A 12,472-nucleotide genomic window follows, 5' to 3' on the forward strand; every position below is an offset into this window, starting at 1 on the left:
GTGACCTTAGTCTAGCTGTGTTGTTTTCCAATTCACTCAGGATGTTTGTAGTGGGCCTTGAACAATCACAGTCTCTGCTAAAACATATTTGCAAATGCCTGCTGGCTGCATTACAGAGTACCTGTCAAAAAGATCTCCCACTAATAATGTCTTTGTTATCTACGTATTGCAAAAGAATTGCTGCCTTATGACCTCCCCAATAGAGGTGAGCAAGAGAAAGACAGAGAAACATTTCGGTCAAAACAGGGTGAATGAGGCAGATGCAAGCTGAATACTACTTTATGAACTGAAGGTTCTGATCCATAATCTAGTTGGGTCACTAGAGAGCTGGAGCCATGTGGTTCAGAAATATTGAACTTAAGAATAGCCTTACTGAGTCAGACCAATGGTCCTAGCCCAGTAACCCGTCCTCTCAGTGGCCAATCCAGGTCACTAGGTACCTGGCAAAAACCCGACGAGTAGCAACATTCCAGAATCCCAAAGAGTAACACAAGATTCTAGAACCCCAAAGAGAATCAAGATTCCCGGCAGAATCTCAAAGACTAGCAAGATTCCGGAATCTCAAAGAGTAGCAACATTCCATTCAGAATCCTAAAGAATAGTAAGATTCTGGAATCCCAAAGAGTAACAAAAGATTCCGGAACCCCAAGGAGTAGCAACAATCCATTCAGAATTCTAAAGAATAGCAAGATTCTGGAATCCCAAAGAGTAGCAAAAGATTTCAGAACCCCAAGGACTACCAACATTCCATTCAGAATCCTAAAGAATAGCAAGATTCTGGAATCCCAAAGAGTAACAAAAGATTCCGGAACCCCAAGGGATAGCAACATTCCAATTCAGAATCCTAAAGAATAGCAAGATTCCGGAATCCCAAAGAGTAACAAAAGATTCCAGAACCCCAAGGAGTAGCAACATTCCATGCTACCGATCCAGGGCAAGCAGCGGCTTCCCCCCATGTCTGTCTCAATAGCAGACTATGTACTTTTCCTCCAGGAACTTGTCCAAACCTTTCTTAAAACCAGGTACGCCATCTGCTCTTACCACAACCTCTGGCAATGCATTCCAGAGCTGGAAGCCACAGTTTAAAAATGCACTGTCCAAGTTGTAGGGCTGGGAAGGAGAAGAGTTAGGTATGATGGCTGATGGAATGATGTTAGCCATTCAGTTTTGGGCTTCAGTTAATACGGATCAGAAAACTCTTGAATGATGCAAAACTCAGGTCAGGTAGTTTTCAGCTTGGTTTAAATGGGATGGAAAGGTTTCCCAAAGATCTGCTTGAAAAAAATTCCTCAAGTCTCTACTCCTGCAAGCTATCCGTGGTCATGGCAAATTCTGATGCGGATGTGCTGTGAACGAATATGCATCCAGGAAGCTGTGAAGCCCTTGTCCAGATATGATCAAACTGCAGTGGATTGTGCTTATCATAGATATTATGCTACCCCCCCAGTCCAAGTGTAAAAAATCTCCCAGCACAATTGTATTATGGGAACTTATCCCATGATCAATCAGTGTCTCTTTGAATGGAGAGAAATCATGATGTAGCAGACCAGGTGGGAAATAGTCCAGCAATACATTAATCTTAGAGGACTAAACTCCCCAACCCCTATACTCTTCTCCCTCCGTATTCGCTGTGATAGGGGATTAACAGAACCGCAAATACAGAAAAAACGCAAATAATTTTTTCACATGTTATTCGCTGTTTTCTATTAAAAACCATCATGAATATGGTGAGACCGCGAATAACATGGTGGGAGACCTGGCCTGTTCCTGAAGGAGAGGCAACACACGGTGAAGAAAGCGCCGAGAATTGGCGATTTTCTCTGTAAACGCTTGGAATCAGCGATTTCTCTATGCAAGCTGACGTAATTTGGGGGGAGGAGCCAGCAAGCCAAAAATCGTGAATAATCGAAACCGCAAATGCTGAAACCATGAATACGGAGGGAGAAGTGCATGTCTTGTCTGTCTGTCCAAATTAGATAGTAAGCTCTTCAGAGAAGGGACTGTTTTACATATTACGGTGCTGAGCATGACATTCAGTGCAATCAAAATTATAAATAGTAGTGGCAGTAGGACATAACCCATAAAACTTCATAAGAAGCCTCAATTCCAAATGGGGCTATATAAAATTTTTTTTAAAAAGATTTGTAAATAAAAAGCAAACCACCCCCTTCTCCATCGCCCACATTAGAGAATGACACGGTGACAAAATTCATCACCGCGGGAAACCATCTTCATGTCATTCTTTAAGGAGAGAGGGAAGAATCAGAGTATGAATGGCCACAACCACTGACCCGCAAGCTTTGCTTTGAAGAATGCTGGTGTAGAAGGACTGAGGATGAAACAGACACTACATAATGACAGTCTCTGGTATCCAGAGCAGATATTGTGATGTCATAATGCCTCATTCCACCAGTACCTAAGAGCCAATCACATCAGTGATGTCACAATGGCTTCATTATCCTTGGCTCACATAAGAATCAGAGTATGAATGGCCACAACCACTGACCCGCAAGCTTTGCTTTGAAGAATGCTGGTGTAGAAGGACTGAGGTTGAAACAGACACTACAGAATGATAGTCTCTGGTATCCAGAGCAGAGATTGTGATGTCATAATGCCTCATTCCACCAGTACCTAAGAGCCAATCACATCAGTGATGTCACAATGGCTTCATTATCCTTGGCTCACATAAGAATCAGAGTATGAATGGCCACAACCACTGACCCGCAAGCTTTGCTTTGAAGAATGCTGGTGTAGAAGGACTGAGGTTGAAATACACACTAGAAAATGACATGGGATTATTTCCCGCGGTTATCCGCGGGGACGGGAACGGTGATTAATTTTGTCACTGTGTCATTCTCTAGCCCACATCTTGACTTACATAAGACCTTATACCCAGATGGACATAATTGAGTTACTTCAACAATATCAAACTCCTCTAACTACGATTCAATGGCACAAATTAAATCACGGTCTTGCTCTAGAATTAAATCAAAGATTGCACTCACTTTTCCTTTTAACAGCTCTAGCTTTGACTAAAACAAAGTGCCATAAAGATTTATCACTACCTGATTACCGGAGTACGGTGTGGGAGTTAAACAACGAGCAATACAATGCCTACCAGATTTCACAACCACATCCCCATACCTCCCTCTCCGTGTCAAAACAGGGATCTCCGTGAAATGATGAGGACAGGAACAAGATCTATATTTAGCTCCTTGGTTGTGCTCCGTCGGCGCTGTGAGGAGGTGCATATCCCTCCGCGCCATGCAACTTCAGCATCAACCTTGTGTTGTTCAGTGCTGCCCAGTGACGTCACCCAGGGACAGAGCTCTAGATAGTGCCGGGGTGGTGTAGGAGCAGCTGTTCAGTGGAGGTCTTGGTAGGTGGCAAGACCAGGGAACACTTAGAAAGTCAGGTCCGATCTGTTAGAGGACAAAATAGAGCCTTAAAATCAGTCCTCCGGTGTCAACCTACATCTCTAAAACTCATGCTGCCGAGTGACATCACCTGGGGGCAGAGTCCCGGGGCGATGTAGTAGCAGCAGCAGTTTAACAGAGGTCCTGGTAGATGGCAAGACCAGGGAAAACCCGGAACGTCAGGTCCGAGCTGTTAGAGGACAAAATAGAGCCACTTAACCACCTAAGTTAAACAGACACATTGGACTGCATAAAACTCATTCCTATCTTTGGTCCAAACGGCTCCCTCACAGGGATATGCAGTTATCATATGAATTAGTGCATGTTGTTATGCCAGGATGGTAAGGGCTATCGCTAATTCATGCCAGAAGAACCACACTTTACTAAAAGGACATTTATATCTTTCATGGTTTAAGAAGGCGTGACCTTGTGTGGTTTGGTTAGCTTATTGTAAAGTCCAATTCTTTGCTAGGTAGAGACTAGAGAATGACACGGTGGCGGTTTACCCGCGGCCACCGCATTTTAGCCGCGGGTCACCCGCCGAAAACGGGGAAGAAAACTAGCAGTTGCTGCGGCGACGGGGACAAGGCCATTCACCGCCCGCGGGGCGGTGAATGGTCTTGTCCCCGCAGTGAGGCATGAAGGATCGCGCGGTCCCCGCAGCTCACACCCGCCTGCCCAATCGATTCTAGTGTTTAGCCAGCTCTCTCCCTTTTCCTCACCTTAGTTTGTAGATTTTCTTTTTCAGCGACCCGCACGCTATCAGAGAGCCGTGCACGCGCGGCTGCTCAGTGTTCAATCTTCTGCTCTGACGCAACCGGAAACAGGAAGTTGCAGCAGAGCAGAAGATTGAACACTGAGCAGCCGCGCGTGCGCGGCTCTCTGATAGCGTGCGGGTCGCCGAAAAAGAAAATCTACAAACTAAGGTGAGGAGAAGGGAGAGAGCTGGCTAAACACTAGAATCGATTGGGCAGGCGGGTGTGAGCTGCGGGGACCGTGCGATCGCTAGTGTTCCCGGCTCAAATTGGAAGGAGGGAGTGAAAGGGAAAAGGATTCTGGGCCAAGGGGATGAAGTCGGAAAGAAAAACCCACAGCAGGAAAGAAAGGGAAGGACTGGCAGGTGAGCCAGATGCTAGAAGCAGGGGGGGGGGGGGAAGAAAGAGGGAAAAAAGCTAGATGGGGTTGAAAAGAAGAGACACACTGGTATGGAAGAGGAAGATAGGGGAAATCTGGACACAGGAAGGTAACAGAAAGAGGGGAAATTATGTGCATGGGGCATAGGGACAGAGACATAAAGGGGACATGCCATGGGGATGGTATATGGACACAGGGGGGGCAATGACTGATACATAGGGGAGATATTAGAAATGGAGAAAATAGGAGCACAGAAGCGAGATGGTTTGTGGGGATGGGACAGGGACCGAGCTCGCAGGCTCCAGTGGCTTGCACAAATTACATTGTAACGTGCCATGAAAATAAGAGGGAGGAAGGTAGATAGATAAGCCACGTGAGAGGAGCTGAAGGGTAGTAGAAAGGAACAGATGGTAAAGGAGGGAGGGAAGGGTGGTGGTGGAAAGGAATAGGACAGACATTGAAGGAGGGTGGAGAGGAACAGACCCCGAAGGGAAATGTGGAAGACAGAGTGGGAAGAAGACAGATGCCAGACTATGCGGGAGCGGAGGGAAGAAGATGGGTGCTAGACCAATTGGGGGGGGGGGTTAAGGGAGAGGCACAGTAACAGCAAATGGAAGACGCAGAGAGAAGACACACAGTGGATGGAAGGAATTCAATGAGAAGATGTGGAAAGCAGAAACCAGACAACAAAGGTAGAAAAAAAAATTATATTTATTTATTTATTTTTTGCTTTAGGATAAAATAGTATATTAGTTGTGTTGATAAAAATTTATAAACAAAGCCCTGCCAGCTGAACATCTCTTTCTCTAGTTCAGCAGCAGGAACTTTGATTTATAAGAAAGGAATAAGCTAAATATTACAGTACTAAGGCTTATATGGATGCAGCGGGGACGGTGACGGGGCGGTGAATGGGATGGGAGTGACGGTGACGGGGCGGTGAAAGGGATGGCGGTGACGGTGACGGGGCGGTGAAGGGAACGGCGGTGACGGGGCGGTGCAGAGGATGGTGGGCTGGTGACGGGGCGGTGACGGGGACAGATTTTTTCCCCGTGTCATTCTCTAGTAGAGACTCACCATATTTAAAATTGTGCATGCCTGTACACATTAAAAAGGTAGGTGCCCAGAAACCCACACTGATTTGATGCAGGGCCACACAAAGGCATTCATTTTCAGGGGCATGATTGGGTCAGAGCAGGAATGCCCTTGTGATATACTCATGCATATATGATGAAAGACACACATAGACATATGGGGAAGGGGGTGGGGCTTTTCCAGAGGAAAGGAAAGTCTGCTGCACACGTCAGGCATCTTTGCCAACTTTACTCATTTTGATAGGAAACACTACATTTGAGTTAATTACCTCTTTCTCTTTCCTCCTGCCAAGCCACAGAGATATCTTCATCTCTCTTGCTTGGAGGCATTTCCATAAATCATTTTCTAACCTCCTCCGCTTACATTCTGCAGATTCTACTGTATAAGCTCATTTCTCCCTGAAGAAGGGACCTGCGAGGTCTTGGAAACTCATTTAAAGCTTATCTGAAGAATTCTTATCTTGGTCCGGCCAAATATTTCACAGTCTTGCCAATAATCCACTGTCTCAAGACTGTAAAGGCTATTAGAATAGCTGTATAAGACTGGAGTCAGATCTGTTGGTCAAAGGGCCAGGACTGGATTTTGGATTTCAACTATAGTCAGGCATCGGCTTTTGGGGGGCAGGAAAGAACAGCTATGGTCAAAGCAAATCAACTCAAAGAGCCATCAGCATCCTATGGCTCATGCTCCCCTCCCTCCCTCCATTCTGTATCCTAAATTCATGCCCCCTCCCTCCTTCCTTCCATCATTTGTCCAAAGTTTGTGCTCCCTCCTTTCCAACATGCCCCTCTCTCTCCCTTCCTCCATTCTGTGCCTCAAGTACGTGCCTCCCTCCATCGGGTGTTTACCTTCTGTCCGGCTCCTCCTCCTTCATGCCGCAGTCATTTCTCTACACAAAGCCGTTTTTAAAGAGAGGTGTTCATACAGGGAGGAACAGTATCCTTTTTAAGCTTTACTTAAACATCCAGTATCTGAATTTTATCCAGAGTAGCTAAAAACTACATGCGAATAGGTAGGGAAAGCAGGCAGAGTATGGCATTCTTTCCAATTTCCCTGTGAGTGTTTATATAAAGGTTTACAATGTTTATTTGCAATGCCCTAGACTCATAAAATTCCATAAAATCATGTTTCTGCTTTGAGCGTGGAGACGCAGGGAAGAAAATTAGGACCAAGGGGACGGGGAGGGAATGGGGACGTCATTATTATTTGGAACCTGGTTTTCCCACTACACTGTGCTTTGCATCCATCCTGTATGTAGTATACTTATCTGCCCTAGAACTGATTGATGGTTTTTCCCTCTTGCTTGTTTTATTCTATTTCTCTCCAGTCTGTAATGGGTTTAGAAGAGGGTCAGAGGTTAGGTGATGATGTCTTTAAACAAAGCAGAACTGCCTGTGGGCCCTAGTGATATGTGTAATAAAAAGCACCGAGCAAATAACAGGAACTAGGGGTGTGCAGGCAAAACATTGTTTCTTTTGCTTACTTTTTGTGTTGTGTAGAGGATTTTTACTTTTCTTGTTATTAATTTGGGACCAGTGTCATCAATAGTCTGCTGGAGCGTATGCAATAAACCCACCTCCCCTCCAGTGAAGAGAGTTCTAGCTCTAGGCCGCCCTAGATAGAAGGATGTGGTCCAGCCGAGAGGGAAATAAGAATCCAGAGTAGGAACAAGACAGAGAGGCCCACAGTAGATAGGGATAACCCTTCGGGGCTAAACCTCCACGAGTTATAGACACGGAAACAGGGGGGTGGCCAAGGCTGAAAAATTCTCAATTAAATATTGCAAACTGCTAACCTCATGGCATGACAGACGCTAAGCCCTCCCTTGTCAGCTGAATGCTGGCTTTTAAGTTGATATTCCTGGGTGCGCTGTCTTTATACACTCAATTCAGTTACAATAGGATTCTGGAAAGGGATTGGGACGTCTATACTGCCTTATTGTAGTGATACTCAAAATGGTTTATCTATAGGTCCTTGACCTGGGGGGCCACCGTGGGAGCGGACTGCTGGGCGTGATGGACCTGGCAGAGGCAATGCTTATGTTCTTAAACATTTCCTTATCTGTCCCAGGGAGTGCACAGTTTATCTAATGTACCTGGGCCAGTGGAGGATTAAGTGACTTGCCCAGGGTCACAGGGAGCAGTGTGAGGTTTGAGCCCACAACCTCAGGGGGCTGAGGCTGTAGCTCTAACCACTGGGACACACTCTCTGTTTACCCCTGAGTTATTAGACCTGCAACAGAAGCTAATTTGGGCGTACGTTTGACTGCGGTCACTGGACATCCGGATTTCCCAGACAAGTCCTCCTTTTCGAGGACATGTCTGGGGGTCCGGATGGCTTTTCAAATCCCAGAACTTTATCCTGGTTTTGAAAAGCTTCTAGCTAGCAGTGACGTTGGGACAGCATCTGTACATGCGTGGATACGACGCGGTGATATCACTTTTATGCGCGCATGCATGCGACACCATTGCATCACACCAGATGCCCTCCCGATATGCCCTCCCAACGTATGCAGATGCCCTCTCGACAAGCGAACAGGGTGAGGGGGGCGGGGCTGGGGGCGGAATGTGGTGTGACTCAGACAGAATGGGTCAGGGCCAGGCGTAACTGGACGGGTGTGGGGGTGGGGCCATGGGTCCAGATTTTTGTTCCTGAAAATCTGGCAACCCTATGTTTGATGATCAACCTAATAAAAGAGTTTTGCTTTGTTTGTCTACAGAGAATCCATGTCCTATGCTAGTTCATGCTATTACAGTACAGTACTCCCCCGAAATTCACGGGAGTTATGTTCGCGGAGTGACCACGAATGTTGAAAAACCGCGAATATTGGAAGAGTACTATAATCGGCACTGTCCCTCCTCCTCCTGTCCCAGCGCTCACTGCAGTCAGACTCCCTGAGATCGCATGCGCCAGCCCCTTCCGAGCCCCCAGGTGAATGCTGAAGCGAGGGAAGACTGCAGGTTGGGGAAGGGAAGGCTGGCTGTGTGGAACTGGTAAGAGAGCTTTCCCATTGGTCAGTCATTTGCGGTATTTTCTGACCGGCAGAGGCAGTCAGAAAATACCGCAAATGACTGAGTCCGTGAATCACGAACTGTGAATTTGCGGGGGTATACAGTGTTCCCCCGGTCATTCGCGGGTTCGCGGTCCCGATCATTCACAGATTTTCCGACCGCGAATGACCGGGCAGGAGAGGACAGCCGCAGCGGCAGGAGAGAGCAGCCGGAACGCCGGCGAGTGAAGGAAATCACTCATGGTATGCTCCACCCACCTCTTCCTGCACTAAAGTCAGGCCTCACCAATCAGGAGCCGCGTGCCAAAGCAGCTTCTGATTGGTGAGGCCCAACTTTAGTGCAGGAAGAGGTGGTCGGAGCATACTGCGAGTGATTTCCTTCACTCCCTGGCACTCCGGCTGCTCTCTCCTGCCTCTCCGGGTGCCCTCTCCTATCTCCCTTGCTAAAAACCGTATTCATGGTTTTTCAGCATTCGCGGGGATTCCTGAAACGGAACCTCCACGAATATCGGAGGAGTACTGTACTCTACACCGTTATTCAAAGCGTGCTCTATTTGTCAGATAATGCCTGCTATTGTACAATAGTGCGCCTGAGTGGGCAATAGTGCTCCCTCTTTATAACAGTATCCATTGCTGAGAAGCAGATGCAGTTTTTGAGTATGTTGATAACAGAAAGAAAAAAAAAATCCCCATAAGGAAGATTTTGTCATCTCGTTTTTGTTAAACATTGGCATTTCCTGTCTTTTCAAACAAATGAGGAAAACCACAAAGAATGACAGTATTACCACAATTAAAAGATCCTTGGAAAATGTAAATCCTTTATTAAAAGCCTAAAATGGCCACGTTTCACCCTCAGGCTGCATCAGGGGTACAAAGATACAACAAATCTCACATGTCAAACCCAAGGTTAGTTCAGTCACAGCATAAAACAGCAACATCAAACTGTTCTCATAATGTCTCTCGCGCAGAGAAATGTGACCAAGTCAGGCTTTTAATAAAAGATTACATCTTCCAAGGAACCTTTTATTTGTGGTAATACTGTTCTTTGTCTTCATTTCAATAAAGGTACATCCTTACAAGAACTGGATGACTCAGGAGAATGGGTACAGGTTAGTGGAAGAGCAAATGGCTAGAAATATACAAAAGGGTGATAAAAATGTTTTCAGGTAGCAAAGTGAAAGGAGGAATTCCAAAAAAATGGAATTATGAGACTGAAAGAAGGCATGAACTACGGGAGAGCGATGAGGAAAAAGCAAACATGCTAAACAAATACTTCTGTCCAGAGTTCACAGAAGAAAATGCTGGAGAAGGACCACAATTGGCTAGCAAAGTGACACCCGAGAATGGAGTGGATACTACACGTTCATGGATGAAATTGTTTGTGAACAACTTGAAAAATAGAAGGTAGACAAAGCTATGGGAATGGACGGGATCCATCACAGGATACTGAGGAGGCTCCGAGAGATTCTGGCGGGGTCTCTTAAAGATGGGCGAGGTTCTGCAGGACTGGAGAAGAGGGGATGTGGTCCCTCTTCACAAAAGCGGTCGCAGAAATGAAGCAGAAAAGTACAGGCTGGTAAGCCTCACTTTAGTATAACATGCACACAGTTGACACCCATGATGCCAGACTCTGCATGCAGTACAGCACCAGAGCAACCGAGAAAAGTGGAAAATATAGACAACAGATGTAAATTCTCAGAGCTAACATATTTCAGTCACTGAATTGAAAATCAAATTATTTTCCTACCTTTGTTGTCTGTTGATTTTATTTTTCTAATCATCTTTTCCCAGGCTCTGGCTGCTCTTTCTTCTGCCTGTGCTTTTTATTGTTTCCAGGACCATCTTATCCATTTGCTGTTTTTCCTTCCTTCACTTTTTGCTCTACATCCATCTTCGGCATTAACTTTTAACATTCAACTTTCTTCCATGTTTCAGCTTCCTTCTCGATCTGTTTACTTTTCCATGTATTCCCCTCCTCTCCATCCATGTACACCATCTCCTTCCTCTCTATATCTATCCATGTGCACCATCTCCTCCCCCTCTCTACCCTTCCCTTGTACTCCACATCTTTCTTTCCACAGAGGTCTGGCATCTTTTTCTCCTTTCCCTCTCCCCTACCCCCCTTTGGGATCCAACACTTTTTGTCTCCAACGCTGCAGTTCTGCACTCTTTGGGCCGTGGGCAGTGTGAATGAAGTAAACACGTTGCCTTCAGCAGTCCTGGAAGCTTTCCCTCTGCCATAACTTCCTGTCCCTGCGGTTGATATTCTGCACAGGGTCTGCAGGCCACCATAGAGGTTACGGAGGGCTGCCATTGGCTTGCAGGCCATGCAATGAAGACCACTGGTTTAGAGGGTTGAGAATTTTTGTGCATGAAAGAAGAGTGGGACTTGTGAGTGATAGTATGTGATGATCTAAAGGTGGCCAAACAGGTTGAAAAGGTGATGGCAAAAGCTAGAAGGATGTTATGGTGCATATGGAAAGGTATGGCCAGTAGGAAAATGGAGGTATTGATGCCCCTGTATAAGACTCTGGTGAGACCTCATTTTGAATATTGTGTACAATTCTGGAGGCCGCACCTTCAAAAAGATATAAAAAGGATGGAGTCAGTCCAGAGGAAGGCTACTAAAATGGTATGTGATCTTCATCATAAGGTGTATGGAGACAGACTTAAAGATCTCAATCTGTATACTTTGGAGAAAAGGCATAAATGTACATGAGTCAAATCTCATTTGAAAGGAACCTCTGGAATGAGAGGGCATAAAATGAAGTTAATAGGTGATAGGCTCAAGAGTCGTCTAAGGAAATACTTTTATACAGAAAGGGTGGTAGATGCATGGAACAGTCTCCCAGAAGAGGTGGTGGAGCCAGAGGCTGTGTCTGAGTTCAAGAAGGCATGGGGCAGACATATGGGATCTCTTAAAGAGACCTATCTATTTCATGAATTTGTTAACAATTCCTAAATATTGTAACACTAGTTTTTAATTTGTGTCACCATAATTTTTTATGTAAACCGCTGTGAACTTCATGGAGGTATTGGGAGTATACAAATGAAAATTGTATTGGATTAGAGATGGAGATCGTGGATGCTGGAGATGGGCAGGCTGGATGGGCCATTTAGCCTTTATCTGCCATGCTTCTCTGTTACTAAAATTCTATGACATCACAATGCAGGTGTAATGAGCCTTAGCCAATAGAAAGAGGAGAGGAGGACATAGTGGATCCTGGAGAGGAGCAGACTGGATGGGCCATATGGCCTTTATCTGCCATGCTTCTCTGTTACTAAAATTCTATGACATCACAATGCAGGTGTAATGAGCCTTAGCCAATAGGAAGAGGAGAGGAGGACATAGTGGATCCTGGAGATGAGCAGACTGGATGGGCCATATGGCCTTTGCCATCATTTTTCTCTGTTTCCATGCAAAATAAAGTAGAAATAAAGTTAGCTTGGATAAAGATATGTAGAATTAGGAAGATGATCAAAAGAGGGAAGGAATGCAAGGCATTAAAAAAGTATCTTCCGGTATTATCTTCCTGGAAAAGGCTTTGCTTTATAATGAATGCTTGTATGATCTCATTGTCATTCAAAAGCGATAACAACAGCACACACTGATTTCCCTCAGCATATTTTGGTAGATTTGACTTTCTTTTGATGTATTGATCAGGAGGATTAACGAGGAATAACATGCAGAGAACTAGGAATGGCAGTTTTCATTGTGAGCCAGAGTTGTAATCTCAGTAATATGGTCTTTGCCATGAAAGAAGAAAGAGTGACTCGGTGCTGTCTGACCTGAAAAATGTTCAGTTCTCCAGTTTAATTC

Source organism: Geotrypetes seraphini, chromosome 7 (genome assembly GCF_902459505.1).
Source record: "Geotrypetes seraphini chromosome 7, aGeoSer1.1, whole genome shotgun sequence".
Taxonomy (NCBI): domain Eukaryota; kingdom Metazoa; phylum Chordata; class Amphibia; order Gymnophiona; family Dermophiidae; genus Geotrypetes; species Geotrypetes seraphini.